We start from the raw sequence: 17,710 nt of genomic DNA on the forward strand, positions 1-17,710 counted from the left end.
AGTCTAACATAAGTCTGAAAACAATTTAATACATCGAAAGGGAAAATGATTAGGACGTAACCCATACATCACATACAAATTCTGAGATAAAATTACATGAAGCTATAAAGTGTCTCGGTCCTCGGAACACGAGGACTCACCAATCACTTGAAGCACCCAAAGATATCAAGCCACGAGTATGCAAGGTAGGAACGTTGGACCTACATTCACGAGATAATATAGGCACAAGTATGCATTAGTACATGGAATGTACTAAGTATGGGGAAATATGCATAAACATGAACATGATAGTATAATTGGTTTAAATCATAGACATGGCCAATGATTGGAAATTTTAAGTGTAAGAAAGGAAAACCTAGAAATCATAGGATATAGTCAATGCATTTGAAATAAATGACATAAGAAAAGCTTTGAAGAAAACATAGTCAATTTTTTGGGATTTTAGCTTTAACCTACAACAAGACCATGAGAGCTATGTCATGGAATACGGTCTATCTCTTATACCGAAAGAAGGGGAATCTATTTGCCAAGGTAGAATCTGTACATATCATAATTTGCTAAAGTGGATCCACTAGCTAGGTCATTTAAGACAATCCTACAGGGGCATGTAGTTTGAGACTAGAGGTTGATACTAGAGACTACCCTATTTGAGCCTCCACCTCAAAACCCTCTTGGTGCTAAGTCTATATCCAAACAGAATAGATAAAAGATAATTATCACTTTAACAGAGGAAAGACAATGATCAATACCAATCCACATGTTTCAAGATCAAAACATAGACTAGCTCTTTAAACATAATTCATTATATATGAGAAAACCTCTCACTAATGTGAATTCATATGTGAGAAATACCTTTCACAATCATGATCATAATAACAGGTTATAAAACCTTTCACAATAGCATTGCTACTTTCCTTTCAAATCATCTTTAAATAATTTATAATAACTTCATAAAAACATGCATATCTTCATAATTTCATAATTCATAGATTCATAAGTTCATCATAAGGTTATAATTGAAAAATCATAATTTAAGCATGGGTCAACATAATTTCAACTAAATACCATGTATTAACATAGAATCTTACATTAGAAGACTTAATCAACAATGATAAATCATAATTGAATGAAACTCATGAGGTTGAATTAAAACCCTAACTTAAATCAATTGAAATTGAAGGGAGAAATTGGACACCTTAGGGACCTCATGGAGGAAAGGACTCCATGGGTGAATACCCACTTGCCTTGATCCTTAAGCCCAAAATGGAGGATTGAAAACTTGAAGGAACCCTAGTTCTTCTTCTTTTTCCTTTGCCTTGAGAGATTTTGGGAGGATGATTTTAGTTAGTTTTAGGGGATTTATGAGAACTAGTTTCTGAACACGTGCGTTGCACGTGTGTCCCATGTTAGTAAGTGTAATTTTTTAAAATGATAGAGATGATGCTAAAACATGTAAGTAATAAGTGGCTAAATTTAGGAAAGAGTAATTGTTTGTAGCTATACACAATCAATTAGATTGGTATAACATTTTTCTTATGTAGTTCTCATATATCTTATTCTCACTGTGACACTTTCCTTTTTTTTTTTTTTTTAATATTTCAATGACATATAGTTTATAGGTAAACATAAGTAATGTTGATTATGTTTGTAAATGTCTCATATCTTAAAGTTTGTGTCTTAATTTTAAGTTAGCAGTTACTTATCAGCTACAATGATCCATCTACTTCTAATACTCTTTTTAGCCCCATTACAAACATACCTCAATTACATGCTTCTTAGAGTCGACATATGCATTCTCACTATTCATTTCGCTCTATTTGGACCCATTTCATTCTAGTATTTACTACTAATTTATGGATCTCAAACAATACAAGTTCTCTATATTTCCTAGTGAGACATATCTTAACAAACTGAAAAGATTCCTAGTGAATTAGCCTAATGTATCTTTACCTTCTTCATGACTAAGCATAATTCCAATGATATGACTATTATATCCATTATGTACCTGATGATGCGAGGGAGAAGGGAAGAGTTCTCATTTGCAATATAAGATCTGAAGCAAAGAAAATTAAATTAAAATTAGTAATTAGCATACACAAAAGGCAAAGCAAATACAAGAGAAAACTATAAAAAGGATTAGAAGTAAAAATTGATAATTAATTTACAATATATATATATATATATATATATATAGAAGATAGTTTATGCACCAGTTATACCATTCAATTAGTTAAATGATTAGAGACCTGAAAATATTTAATTTAATACGGAAAACTAACTAATATATGGTTTAGATAGTTGAAGTTGTATGGTTGTTGAAAAATGGGATTGAGCCATTGAAGAGACATAACTCATAGTAATTGACAAATAAAAAATTAAATTTTGAGTTGGATGAATAATTAGTAATTAATTGATATATATATAATTTATAATATTTAGTGTAGGGGTAAAAAAAATAACTATTCATATTCCAAAACTGAAGAGAGTCTATGCATCAATTATACCATTCAATTAGTTAAATGCTTATAAAACTGAAAATATATAATTTAATACGGAAAACTAACTAAGTTCTTTGAAAACAGAAAATAATACACGGTTTAGATAGCTGAAGTTGTATGGTTGCTAAAAAAAGGGATTGGGCCATTGAAGAGACATAACTCATAGTAATTGACAAATAAAAAAATTAAATTTTGAGTTGGATGAATAATTAATATATATAATTAACGAAGCGCCGACTGGTCCTTTCGTCGCTTATTTGATCCTCTTCCTTCAAGGCTTCGCATACTGGAACGAAGGGTGGAATCTGTCCCTTCAACGACTCGCCAAGTGTGCTTGGCAATGCTCAGGCTTCAGCTTCTTCGTTCTTTTCAATCTTTTTGTTTCTTTTTGCGCTTAAGTATCCATGCTTCCACTAAAACTTCAAATACCTGAAACTTAAGAGTTTTCATCAGATATTGAGACAAAATAAGCATTTGAAGACACTATTTCTATCAAAATAAAGCCCTAAATGAGTCCAATTTGTGGACTTATCAACACCCCTAACTTAAACTTTTGCTTGTCCTCTAGCAAACTCAAGTTCAGCCGTTCAACAAGGTGTTTCAAATAGTGCTACACAAGACTAAATCATGAACATACACAACAAGACTCAAATTACTTATGCGAAGATCAACTGTGTACTCAAAGATTCAAGTTGTGACACACCACTACCAAAGATTTCTTATGGTCACGATACTTGCTACTAATGCAAGTTCAAGCTCAGCAACAATATTTGAATGCCCCCACACAAAGAATGATTCCATATTCACGCACAAGGGTAAATCAATTTAAGATCAGAATCAGATGGAACGCTCATACTAAAAAGGAGGAACACAATGCATGTTTTCACCCATAGGTTTGCCCTTATTTTCCAATCAACCTTCGGTTCGGCGTGCTCAAAATAAAAAAGGTCTTTATAAGGCTTGTAATGGGGCTGAGTGTAAAATGTATGGTCATATAGGCTTAGTGACTTTCATCCTCATGAGATGTGGTGCTCACAACACTTCCTTCCCTTTTCCGTCATCATTTTCTTCGGTGCTCATGAGTCATCCTATTATTCGCTTCCCATGAATTGTTAGGAGACTTCATTTCTTTTGTGTTTTATTCCACTACTTTCTTTTTCATTCTTTTTCTTTTTCTTTTCTGTCTTTTTTTTTATATGGATGGGTTCCATTTTTCTCAAAATCATGGGTAAGAGGGACTTTCTTGCACTTCTTGATTTGCCTTCTCTTTTCACCACACCCCAACTTAGGCTTTTTGGCCTAAGTTGGCTATTCAAACTAACCACAACTTCATGAGGATTATGGGTGATGGGTTAATAAAGGTATAGTTTTCATCAAGTTCTTCCAAAGAAAGATAAGGCTCAAAGGGTGTTCAAAAGAGTTTCACACGCTCACGGGTAGGTCACAAAAGAGGTATATGTAAAATTGGCTCACACTCTTTAAAGTTGCCTAAGATCATTTCAAGAGTACACCTTTCTAAATCAATCAGACTAACGGGGAATTTTTTTGGGTTTATTCATGCATGGTTCAAAGTAAGATAATCACACAAGGCATCGACACTAAAGTCAAACAAGACTATACACTTTCACTAGTGTGCAACGATCATCACAAGAGAAAATCAATTTGATACATGGCTAATCACAACGAGATGCAAAGAGTTCACATATTGTCTATGCAACTTCATTTGGTCTCGTTGCAGTCGCACGTTCATGTTTGTTAGATTGAGAGCACTATTTAAGTCATCGGTATTGATCGAAATCGAGACTTAAATTTGAACGAGAACAACCACTTTCAACACAAGTAGTGGTGAAATTTTTTGAAAAATAATAATAAATTTTCGAAAAGGTCAAAATTGTTTTGCAATTTAAAATAAAAGGAGCCATAAGCTCAAACATCCACGATAAGTAGTGTAAACACAATTTTAAACAGAACAACCCATAGATATACAAAACACGAATCACAAATAGCACACAAAAGGTGAGCCTCACCCCACCACAAATAAAATCGTTTGTCCTCAAATGCAAATAATACAGAATCCAAAAGGCAAAGTAAAGAAAGACAGAGAGGGGTTAGAGAATAATCCTGGTTAAGCAGCTGTTTCGAGTTGGAGTCCTTCAACAGATGTCGCATAAGGCAGAAGATAAGCTGGGGACGTTTGGTGCATTGTCGAGTGATTCATCAAGCTCTGTACAACTTTTCTTAACATTCCAATGCGCCTATCTTCAACCCACACTCTCGAGTGATTAATCAGCTACCTTTTTGTGCATTGGCCTACAGCTTATCCAGTTTGTTCCCATTTGGTGACAACACTTTGACTTCTGATTGATTCGACGCTTCGCCAAACAAATTTTTACTTCGTTGAGTTTTACAAAACTTCTCAGCAGCTGTGTATGTTCAAACAACGCTAACCATTGGAGTCGCCGATCAGGTGGGCGATTCACCGAAACTGTCTTGAGCTCCTTGAGTTTTACAGACTCCAAATTTTGAAGATATCTTGAGTCAAACGGCGGAATAGATTTGATCGCCGGCTTCTTCAGCGACTCGCCAACTGGGTCTGTTGCTTGCCATTCTGCACCTCTTTGGCACCTATTACACTTCAATCTATAGAACTAAGACACTATTATTTTACTAGTACACCAATATAAGATAATATGGGGTTTTGGGTTGCCATCCAAACAGCGCCTGAGTTAACGTCGCGGCACGACGCAAGTCAAAGACTACTCTTCGTCCTTGGAATCACCCATGGTGTAATTAGGTGAATCTTCGGCGAACAGAGGATAGTGACCCGCCATTCAATGGGTGATTTGAGGATCCTGTAGTTGAATTGTCATGGAGTGAGAGGCTGACGCTTCGTTTAGAATTTCACCGTTTTCCTTCATCTCATTAAACATCTTCTCATGTGCCTCAATCTTTTGTTGAATGAGTGACAGGGCTTCATCATCCTGTATACCTCTCTGCTTCTTCCCATGTCTACATTTTCAAAGGGAGGAGTACTTTTCTTTCCCTATGGCTTCTACCTCCAATTTCGTGACTCTGGTAGATAGATCATTCAACTGGGTAGCTAGTGCGTCCCACTCATGCTTCTTTTTGGCTTCTTTGTTGGCTTCTACCATGCCATCAAGGAGTTTTGCTACAACTTCATAGGGCTGGTGTAGCATACCGCCCTCACAAATTTGATCGACTATATCTCTATTCTCGGGTCCTAGACCCGTGTAGAAGCATTCCAGTAGCCCTTTGTCTGTCATCCTATGAAATGGGCATGGTTGCAGCACTGCTTGAAACTTCAGCCACATTTCCTGAATAGTCTCATCCCCTTCCTGTTTAAAGGTCAGGAGGTTGTCCCAGAGGTTCAATAGTTTCCGAAGGGGATGATCCGTCTGGTATCCATAATGGTTTTCCATCCTTAGTTCCCTTATTTGATATTCAGACTAGCAAAACAAAACTACAATTTAGATTAGTAACACTAAAACTAGAAAGAATCAAAAAAATTATTCAACTACGAATTCCCAAATAACACCACTCCCCGGCAGCGGCGCCATTTTGATGCTTATCGTGACCAACGACACTACTTCCGATTCAAGTGTCTACGATCGTCGATAATATAGTAACCCAACCAAGGGTTGGGGTTATGTCCCAAGGGAGTGGTTTTGAGAATTGATAGAAAAATAAAATTTAGCTCTAACTAGTCGTTGCTAAAGATATTAACGAGTAAAAACATAATAAATAAAAGGGGGTGACACGAAAGTGTCAAATATCAATTTGGGGGTTTGTCACAAGTATAGTCAAAACAACGAAAATAATAAGAAAATCAAGTATGGGGAAAAGTTCTTGGGGTGAGACCGCAATACAAGTTGAGATAAATCGTTAAGTACATGCTTTCGATAGGAAATTTGCAAGATAATAGTGACTAGGCTAAGCTTTAGATAGAAATAAGTTCCCTCTCGGGCAACTTACCCCGTTTCAAATGTGTTCCTCTCGAACACCCATTTGCTGCATAAAGGCCAGTCTACCCCTTACCCCACTCACTCTCTCGAGCTGAGTGTTAGTAAATGGGACTAGGGCTCACTCTCTCGGGCTGAACCTCAAGTCGACCCACTCCTTAGGCCATTAGTCTAGCGGTCTTGGTTTCGCGACCTCCCTCTCGGGCAAGCCGAAAACACATGGGTGGTTTTGTATTTGCAACTACAAATCCATTAAATTAAACCACAACCACTAGGTGAAATCACCATTAAAATATATCTATCCTATTAGCAAGCAAGATCCAACAACAATACCAACACATATTTGCTAAATCACACCCCAAGAATGGGGTTTTTAGCCACACATCAAGAAATAACAATATACACCTAAAATGATACTAAAATCAAATTAGTATAAGAAATTAAACCTTGATTTAAGCAAAGGAAGAAGAATGGAGAAGACCCACTTCCAACTTGGGGAAGATGAAATCCTTCTTTTTTCAAGTCTCCTAAAATCCTCTCCAAACTTGAGAGAAAATATCCAAAAAGTACTATTCTATTCTGGAAATTAAAATTAATGTTCGACTCTTTAAAAATTAATAAGAAGTTTAGTGTTTATAGACTTCAGCAAATAGTGCTGGCAGATCTTTCGGCGAGGTTAGTCGGAATCACTGATTAACTCGGCGATTCTCCCTTTGGTGTAGTTCGTCGCCGTCTTGCACTAGCCTTCAGCATCATCGTGCTCTGTGTCATTGGGAGGTATAGTATAGCTTCACGAAACTATTCGGTGAAGCGCCGACTGCTCCTTTCATCGCCTATTTGATCCTCTTCCTTCAAGGTTTTGCATACTAGAACGAAGGGCGCAATCTGTCCCTTCGGTGACACGCCAAGTGTGCTTGGCGATGCTCAGGCTTCAACTTCTTTGTTCTTTTCAGCCATTTTTTTCCTTTTTGTGCTTAAGTGTCCATGCTTCCACTAAAACTTCAAATACATGAAACTTAAGAGTTTTCATCAGATATTTAGACAAAATAAGCATTTGAGGACACTATTTCTATCAAAATAAAGCCCTAAATGAGTCTAATTTGTGGACTCATCACCTGTCAGTCAGCTCCGTCGATGGGCTAGTAAACTTTCAGTTTCACACTTCAGATTTCAGCCCTCAGTCGCGAATGATGGTCGACTAGTACGGACCATCTGTCGACTTACGGCCCATCAGTCAGCTCTGTCGATGGGCCAGTCAACTTTCAGTTTTAGATCCCAAATTTCAGCCTTCAGTTGCGAGTGACGATCGACCAGTATGGACCGTCAGTGACTCTGACAACTTTTAAGTCAGGGGTTTTTGGTCTTTTCCTTGTTCGTTTGGCCCCTAAACTACGTCGTTTAGACCCTAAATTGTGAGGTTTTAGTCAGTTTAAGCCTAGAAACTATAACTTACCCTAGTCAAATCATTAATCAAAACTTAGAAAAATTAGAGTGTAAGAGGAGAAAAGAGGTCAAGAATCCTAGTTCAAGAACGCAACAAGGTTCCATCAGTCCCAGCGCCGAAATTGAAAGATTTCTCCGTGGAATTCATCACCAGGTATGTGGGATTTCACTAGTGGGTTCCTGTTGCCCATTAGGTCCCTAGATTTCAGTCAGATTATTGATTCCCTCAATATCATCTAGACCTAGGGTTTCTTGAATGTTAGAATTGTTGGGCTTTAGCTATTAAAATGATTCAAATCAGATTATTATGTTATTACTCAATTTATTGCATGAATTTCAGAACCCTAGCTATGTAGTTCTTTAGTTCTTGAATTACACATGCTAGGCCAGATATTTCATCTAATTCAGATATACATGCCTCAGTATATGAATGTGTCATTATCAGTTTATTAATGTGCATTCTCAGTTCGCATGTCATTTTGAGCTATCCAGTGAATCATAGAAATTCAGTCATAATATATTAATCACTTAATCTATTGGGAGTAGCATAATACCAAGTTGGACTAGGGTTCAGCGTACCCGAATAGTCCCAGAACTACGAGCCACGTAGGTTGTAAGTCCCCTCTGTAGGCATCATTTTAGTGATCACGCGAGCATGCCTCTATACCTTTGGCCGGGTATATTGGGTCCTCTCGATGGGGCATATACATCGGACTCCACATTTAGCTCATGTGGTTTTATTATCGGTTATTAGTAGCTCCCACAGTTTAGTCAGATTCCATTGCATTGACCACATTTCAGTACAGTCAGTATTCAGTCTTAGCATGTTATAAAATGGTCATTGCATTCAGTTAGCTCAGTATTCAGTATTTATATCATGTTCAGATTACACTCTTACTTTATTGTTTGTCCAGTTATATGTTTATTTCAGCTTTACTCTATCCTGCATGATCAGTACCTTTCAAGTACTGACACATACGTTGTGCTACATCTTCTCATGATGTAGGTTCAGGTCCTCAACATCTAGATCATGCTTAGATCGGTTCCCAATCTTCAGTTCAGCAACATCAATGGTGAGTCCTTATTCTTCGAGGACTAGTGACATGTTTATCTTTATCGCTTTTAGTTTTTAGTTTCAGTTTTGCTAGATCTAGTTGGGGGCATGTCCCAACATTTCTAGTCAGTGTAGAGGCTTATTTCAGACATAGTTAGTTTCAACTTTAGTCTTAGAGTTTGATTTCTCTTTTGTACTCAAACTCGCAATTTTCATATATTCATATATAGAATGGGTATTCCCTATCACTTTCATTGTCATGATATTTAAGTTTCCGCATCAGTTTTGTTATCATAGTATGCTTATGTTATGCCAGCATGGTTAGCTTGGGGTCACTCGTGATCCTAGGTCCCATGTCTTCGTCTAGGGGTAGCCTCGGGGAGTGACAGGATCAATCAAGGCAAGCGCTAGATGCATACACAAATAATTAATGATGCAGACATTGCTCACATCCACATGGCACAGAACTACACAATCAATTCCTGACTATCAAGTTTTATGCCTACATATGAGCATATTTGTCACATTCATAGGCGTCAAATGTAATACATAGATCCTTAACCATCATTATAATGAAAGATACGTTGATGTCATACAAAATATAACATATATTGTCACTCTTTACTATTGCAACTATTTTTTCATTCTTTTAGAAACACGTTTCCATAACACTTATAGTACTAGGAGTACGGTATATCAGTGAAGCCCTAAGCTTCAGGAATTGGTGCAGAGGCTTTTGTATCTCCTAAAACATGAATAGTGGTGCCGATGGTGGCTGACGTACTCAATGAAACCTCAAGAGTCCCCTCAGAAGTTGGTGGTGTAGTAGTAAGAGTTTGAGACTCCCTCACAACATCAACTCCACTAATAAGTCCTACCTTTGTTAGCACTAAGCTGAATGAATCTCTACCCACACAAGCTCTCAACTCATCTAACCTCAGCTCCTTATCAAACTTCGACCTCCTCTGAGCTTCAATATATCTTCCTGCTCCTTGTCTCTATTTATGTGTTTTCTCTTCTTTGATTTCTTTCTCTTCTTATCTTCCTCATGAGGGCACTTGCTCGAGGCCTTAGGGAGAAAATTCAATAAGCCAACAGACAACTCCTCCCCCTCCAATTCCACAATGTCTGGAATTGAAAACACCTCTATTGTCCTCTATTTTATATGTTTGGGCTCAAAATCCCAAAGGTAAAAAAAGTATTGTACAAGAGTACTTAACGCAGAATCTCTTGAGTCGACATGTGTTGTATCTCTTCCCAAGTTACATGATGATGTTCATATAAATCTTCATTTTCTCTTTTTCTCTCTTTTTTCTGGCCATAAAATTTTTACAAAATTATAAAAATCAAATAGGGAAAGGACAATGAACTTAAAAATGACAATAATAATACCAATATGTAGAGGAACTATATGTTTTATTGTGACTTCCTTAACTTTGCTTACCAATATTTGAAGGGATATCATGTTCAGATAAGTACTTAACTTTTCCTTGATTTTTTTTTAATGTAAACTCCCTTACAAGATTTAGTACATGTTCCAAGTACATAATGTTTGATCAACTTGTTATCGCGAATATGCGGTTTACGTCTCGGTGTCATCTGCAAATTAAACTCTTTTAATGACCATGCATACATAGAGTTAATCTCATTACTTTTTCTAATATAATTTTCTTGAGTTCCCCTGCAATGTTTCTTCACTTTGGCTTAATTTCTTCTTTATTTCACGAACTTCCCCATATACAATAAAATTGTAAAACTCAACCAAAGATCAATTTTTTTGTTTGTCTGCAAATGATGGTAAACCTGTTTACCAGAAATTATTGAATATTTATTTTGTCACAATTTGATCACGATAAACTTACTTAATCAATTTTGTTGGAAAGAAAACATGTATATTATTTAAAAGGAAACTTACGTTATCGATTATTGAACCACCTGGACGAGAAGTATCCTTGATGATCCAATTTTTTCTTCTCTATTCAAATGTATAAGTATGCATGTAATGCATATTTTTTTGGTATCATCTCATTATGCAACCAAAACAAGTTGTATTTATGGAATCCAAATTAATCCTATATCTATTATCAAAAGGTAATAATTTGGATGAAGTGGGGAGCATCAAGTGGTACACAAGATATTGGAGAATCAACATTTTATATTCTAAAAGATTATGATTTTGCCAGCACAATACGATGGAATCTATTTCTTCTCAATATGAGTAACTGTTTCTGTGGTTTATTTTGTTTTCATTTTTCCCATTTCAACTTCTGTTATTTTATGGGAAAAATGACTTCTACTTCTACCTAGATTGCTAGGCCAGACCTTATATAAAAATATTAATCAAATTTTGTAACAAGATCAATGATGGTTATGGTTATGCATCTCTTAAGATTCACTAAATAATTGGATGTGAGATGAAAACTTCCATCCTAAATCATAATTTCATTTCAAAACAATTTTCTTTTTTAGGATTTTTTTTAAAAGCTTCTCTTTCTAAGGAAATTTTTTAAAGTGATCGCAACCTCTGGATTTATCACAAATTAAATTTATTTCAATCATAAGAATGTTATTTCTCTTTTAATTTGGTCATAACTAAGATGATTGATCTCCTCTAGGAAAAAAATCATGAAAATCTTAGATCCATCTAACTAGTACTTGTTATTCATTGCACTGTTACGTGAAATGACTATATGCAAATATTATTAATATAATTATCATTTCTAATAAAAAAAGGGATGAAATAAGATAAGATCACTTGAGATAACTTGGTCAGATCATAGGTTGTTTTATATATTGATGAATGAGTCCATTCGTGTGGAATTATGGTAAGTGGAGGTGTTAAATCTTTTATGGAAGAAAAAAATTCTCAAATTACTTATCATTTCTTAGCATGAATTTCACCAATTTCATACATTCACCGGTGTCGCCTTACTCCATCAGTTATCAGTTAACACCATCATTATCCACCATTATTAAACACCACCATCAACCACTCAAAACTATTATCCTCAACCCTCACCACTATCCATCACTACAATAAGTCAACACAAACATTAGCTACTATTTATAATTATTATTGACATCAATTATCAAATCATCCAACTATCAACCACCACCAAACTACTTTCATTACAAATATGTCTACTATCTACACACCATTATTAGTGAACATACATTCCTTAATTGATATTCATAACCACCATCACTAGCCATATAATTTTCTTGAAATACTTTATTGATGTAGTATGTTTTCATTAAATTTAATGGCTTAAATGACACATATATTATGATTAGAATTATTGTAACACACTCATACTTTATGGGAGGTCTTATGACTCGCCTAGATATTTTTGTTAAAACACTTTTGACATTAATCGGGTGAGCTGAATAAAAAAACCCCAAGTTTTCTTATTTTGTTTGTATACACACATTGATCAACAGGAAAAAACAAAGTGTCACGACCCAATTGAGGTCTATGACCGGCGCTAAGGGGGAGAATCCAAAGCAAGCCTTACCAGAATTCTACAGAAAATCAGACAGAGTTTCTTTTATTTTTGGGCCTATCCTGAATTTTTCCTATCTATGAAATCCGCAACACAACTAATAGCAACTACAAGTCAAGACATAATATCCACCGATGATCTAATTGAGACACGATAATACCAATTTATCTCCAAATACAAAAAAAAGTTCCAAACTAGTCACTTGGCTACAATACGAAGGAATACTCATGACTCAACTAAAAGGAACGACAAATGGAGCGGCTCTAAGAATTTAAAAAGAGAAACATAGAGAATCGATAAATCTCTTGCCACACGAAGCAATGTGGGGCTCACCAGATGCTACCAAATCACACTCTCTAGTTAAATAATTCCTCGTCAACCACCTAAGTTCTCTGTAAAAACATTAGCGAGGAGTGAGACGCTAGCTCCGTGAGTAATAATATTTAACCACAACCATTTTAACGAGGGAAAAGTCAGAAAATATGCCAGTGTGATAATCAAAATGATAAAATCAATTCCCTTTTAGAAAACGATACAATATTCAATCTTATTTGCCTCGTGTACGCAAAATCAATGTAAACACTTAGTACTAAACTTAGAAAAACACTTTCATATCAAATCTTATAGCTGGGGGTTTCCAAGGATGAATCATGTAATCAGTGTGGCCTTCTCTTTAAGAAGTAACCAGTAACGGTGAACTCCTCATAAATGAGTTAAATATTCATATCGGTAGATCCCTACTCAAGGACAATCAATAACGGTATGCTAGTTCTACCTTCCCACTAGCAAGGGCTTTATCGATAATCTGTCACTACAAGGTGCACTAGGTCTAACGAATCCAACGTTAGCTACGGGATTCATCAAGGTCTACTTCCATTTATACTTTTCTTGTAATCAATAGAAACATTTTAAAATGGTATAAGACATTCAAGTTCTTATCAAATCATACTATATAAGACTTTAATCAAAATATATGAGAAAAATACTAATTCTCAAGTAAATGTTAAACTCTTTCGATAGCGGCAATCATATGTCAAGTATTAATAGATTCCTCTATCTTTTTTACCCTTATTTCTCTAACTTACAATCCCAATTCGATAGTCATGAATCTACGAATTTAAATATATAACTAAGTTTATAAACTTAGTTGATTTTCTCCTTCTCTTTGCTTAACAGCCTTAGGCGATTGATTCTTTTTCCTTCATATCGTTGCTTCATCGGAAAGAGAGGCTGAACCACACTTCTGTTCTCTCTTTTTGCTTTTAAGAATTGCTGACCAGCGTACTTCCCCTCGAAACTCCTTATCTGGGCCCTTTGCCTTTCTTTCTGCGTATGTCCCCTCTCCTTTTCAAGCTTCCTCTCTTTCTCCATTAAAATTTTCTTCTTCTTGATTGATTCACGCAATGAACCCATATCCTTAATCCCCATTCTCTTTTTTTTTTCTTCGTACTGAAGGTGGCAGCCATGGTTGCCTAGGGCATTTAGCCCAATCTCTTTTTTTTTTCTTTTTTTTCTAAACAAAGCAAAATGACATATATGCCCTTATTTTTTGATATAGGGTATTACTTTCTCCCAATCATAAGAAATTCGGTCCTCGAATTTATAATAAGTGTGTATCTGATGATTGAAACAAGAGAGGATACTTGATTCGCTTATTATTTTCCAATTCCCAAGTAGCTTCTTCAATGGTATGGTTTCTCTATACGACTTTCATGGACACAATTTCTTTTGACCTTAACTTTCTTACTTGTTTGTCTACAATAGTTACATGTTCCTCTTCATATGTTAAGTTCTCATCAATCGGTATAGTTGGTGCTTCAAGTACATGAGAGAAATTTGAGGTGTACTTCCTTAACATAGAAACATGGAATATTGGATGGATGAAAGACATTTCAGGAGGAAGTGCCAATTGATGTCAGTCCTCCTATCCGGTCAAGTATCTCATACGCTCCGATATTTCTCTAGCTCAATTTACCTCTTTTCCCAAATCACATTACACCTTTCATAAGGGGACTTAAGAAGATTTAGTCTCTAACTATGTACTCGTAATATCCTTTCCTTTTATATGTATAAGATTTTCATCCTTTTGAACTATTAGTAACTTCAGTCTGATTAGTTGAACCTTGTACATTACCAAGCTTGATCCCAAATCCTAATACATCATCATCATCAACTTCGAACTATTTGGTATGAAAACAACATCACCTAACATACACGGCTTCATATAGAGTCTTCTGAGAGGTTGACTAGAAGTCATTATTGTAGGTGAATTCCGACAAGGGTAAGTAAAGGTCCCAATAACATTTAAATTTTTTAAAACAAGCTCTTAACATATCCTCAAAGATTTGTACATTACGTTCGAAATGCCCGACTGTCTACGGATGAAGTGCAATACTAAAATTTATTCGTGTACCCAATGTTCCTTGAAAAGCTTCTCAAAAGCGTAAAGTAAACAGTGATGCTCTGTTAGCTAAGATGGACACTAGGCTCGTGGAGTTGAAAAATTTTGTTCAAGTATTTTTCTGCAGATATTTCTTCATTTTATCTATTTGAATGGTAAGAAGTGTGATGGCTTTGTAAGCCGATCTAAAAAATACCTGCATAGGTTCATAATCTCTAAGTATTCGTGGTAGCGCGGTCATAAAATGAGTAGTAACTGCTTTCAATTTCCATTATGGAATCTTAAACTGTAGTAGTAGTAATGTTAGATGCTTATACTCATCTTTAACATGTTCGCAAGTCAGCCACTAGAAATGAAGTTAGCAATATCATTCTTTATAAGTTCCCACCAGTACACTTTCTTCATGTGTTTTAGTAGATCTTGGATCTACAATGAATTAAGAGTTATAGCTTCCTGAAGAATAACCTCTCTCATATCATCTATGTTCGATTATCCTAACGATTCTCATAATCAACCACTTAGTCCAAAAGCGACATAACTGTCAATACTCATATCCATGTCTTTACGCACTATAACCTTATTTCAATATTCACACAATTATAATCCTTGTATTTGTTGATCTTGATGTTCTCTACCAATAAAGACTTGGCCTAAACATTAGCCAACAACGTCTCTAAGTTTCTCACTAATTTGATATCCATATCCTCGAGTGTGTACACATCTTAGGTCAAAAGTCTATTCACAAGAGCTATATGTCAACTAGCTCATGGATTTGCTTCTCAATGCATCTATCTTAACATTGCCATTTTCTGGATGACACCGAATAGTAAATTTTACAATCATCGTGTAGCTTCCTCTGGTGGGGTAAGTTGAAGAATTAAATCTTTCTGCTAGAACATAAATACCAAGCTCTCATATTTTGTATAAATCTCATTGGATTCGTTGTGTAAATATTGTCTCCGAATCTATCGTGCAAAATCATTGAACCATCTTTAAATTATAAGTAGGATAGTTCACTTATGCTTATTCAAGTGTCTCGAGGCACGACCACATGACCTTTCTACATGAGAACTTATCCTAATATCATCCTTAAAGCCTCAAGGAGCACCCTGAACCCTCTGAAACCTAATGGCAAGTCTAACACTGTTATGGTGATCAAACATGTATTGAACTTCTAAAATCTCCACTCATAATTTACCTCTACTGAAACTTTACTTCTTTTTATGTATAAAACTTGATCAATAACACAACTATTCTATAGAAATACTTCACCAAACATTTGTGGTAGACTGTCGAGTGCTTCTTTCAGTATACACAATGATTCCAATTTTGAGACACTTTCACTTAAAAAAATTCGACATAAAGTTGATATTTTTGTTGTGTTTAAAATACAATCATTATATGTTCCTTGTGTTCCTTCTAGCTTATGAGAATACACCTGGAATTAATTAATAACCATTGGCACCAACTTTCAAGCAAAGTCTTGGAAATCTGACTCATTAAGTCCATAAATGCAACTAGGGCATAGGTAAGTACAAAATATACGAATTAGTTTTTTTTTTTTCATCTATTGAGTTCTGAAAGCTATCAAAAAGATATTTTCCTCCACTTCCAAGCTTACAATAACCAATCCAAAAATCAATATTCAAGAATTTGGTGGCTCCATGTTGTAACTAATCAGGTAGGTCATTTATACGAGGCAATGGTACTTATTGCCTATTGTTACATCGTTCAACAACTATTAATAGTCAATACATATTCTCAACTACCTAACCTTTTTTTTACAAAGGATATTTGCTTTACAATTGGGTTCTATAAAGCCCTTTCCAGTAGGTTGCAAACTATTTCTTAACTCTCTCCACTCGTTGGTGCCATATGATATGAAGATACCAATATGGGCTAGGTGTTAGGTACCAAATCATTATCAACAATCTATTTCTGATATGAAGATACCAATATGAGCTAGGTTTTGATCGTTATCATTATCATTCACACTTATTTTTTTCTAGAAGAAATAAATTGAATCTTTTGAAATTTATTCCATGAATCATTATATTCTTTCATAATAGAGTTTTGGCTAATAAAAGTTTTTAAAAAAATGTCCTTTTAGCCATTTTCCAAAATTATATACTTATTAATTTCTTAATAGAGATTTTTTTATATTAAGATGTACAATAATAAGCAGTCTTATTATTTAATATTTAGATCTTAATACATTATCTTAATATTGAAATGTATATTCACAAATTCATGTACATCTTATCATTTAGATATGCGTTCATATTTTGACCTAGAGAATTTTTCTTTATTTCATGAAACAATTAACATTAAAAAGTTTTTCAAGCACCCATCAAGATATATTTGTACATGACTTAAAAGAAAATAAATTAAACAAATTGTAATTGGAGAAACTTTTCTAAAGTTTACCTCCAAAACATCAGCTTTTACTTCATCAAGTGCGATAAAAGATATCGGAACTTCCATTAATATTCCATCCTCATCATCCTCAATTTTGTGTTGCTTCTAGTAGAAAATATGAAGAAGAAAAAAAAAAGTAAGATCTTGGGTGTGTTTGGTATGAAGGAAAATGTTTTCCTACAAAATGTTTTCCTGGAAAACAAGTTGATTTTTGACTTATTTTCTCATGTTTGGTTGGTGAGTAGAAAATATTTTCCGAAAAAGATTTTTAGTGTTTGATTTATGAATGAAAAATATTTTTGAGAAGTATCTTTTATTTTTACTAATGTAGAAAATAATTTTTGAAATTGAAACTATTTTTTAAAAATAAACTTAAATTTTTTTTGGGGGATGGGGGTGGTAGGGGGTGGGTG

General features: G+C 35.0%; 1 protein-coding gene and 1 pseudogene across 3 annotated transcripts in view; both read right to left on the reverse strand.

Annotated features, from left to right (window-relative positions):
- LOC125878283 (aspartate aminotransferase, chloroplastic) overlaps window positions 1–17,710 on the reverse strand; it is a 936,263-nt gene that overhangs the window by 786,826 nt on the left and 131,727 nt on the right. The window contains exon 1 of one of the 3 annotated variants that reach the window (XM_049559505.1): window positions 6,935–6,942. The exons of the other annotated variants lie outside the window; for them this stretch is intronic. The gene's annotated coding sequence lies outside the window, so the exon portion shown is untranslated. Of the gene's footprint in view, window positions 1–6,934; window positions 6,943–17,710 lie in introns of those variants that run through there. 3 annotated transcript variants of the gene reach the window in all.
- Window positions 10,132–10,983, reverse strand: LOC125842863 (uncharacterized; annotated as a pseudogene).

The sequence above is a fragment of the Solanum stenotomum genome, chromosome 10, assembly GCF_019186545.1.
Source record: "Solanum stenotomum isolate F172 chromosome 10, ASM1918654v1, whole genome shotgun sequence".
Lineage (NCBI taxonomy): Eukaryota > Viridiplantae > Streptophyta > Magnoliopsida > Solanales > Solanaceae > Solanum > Solanum stenotomum.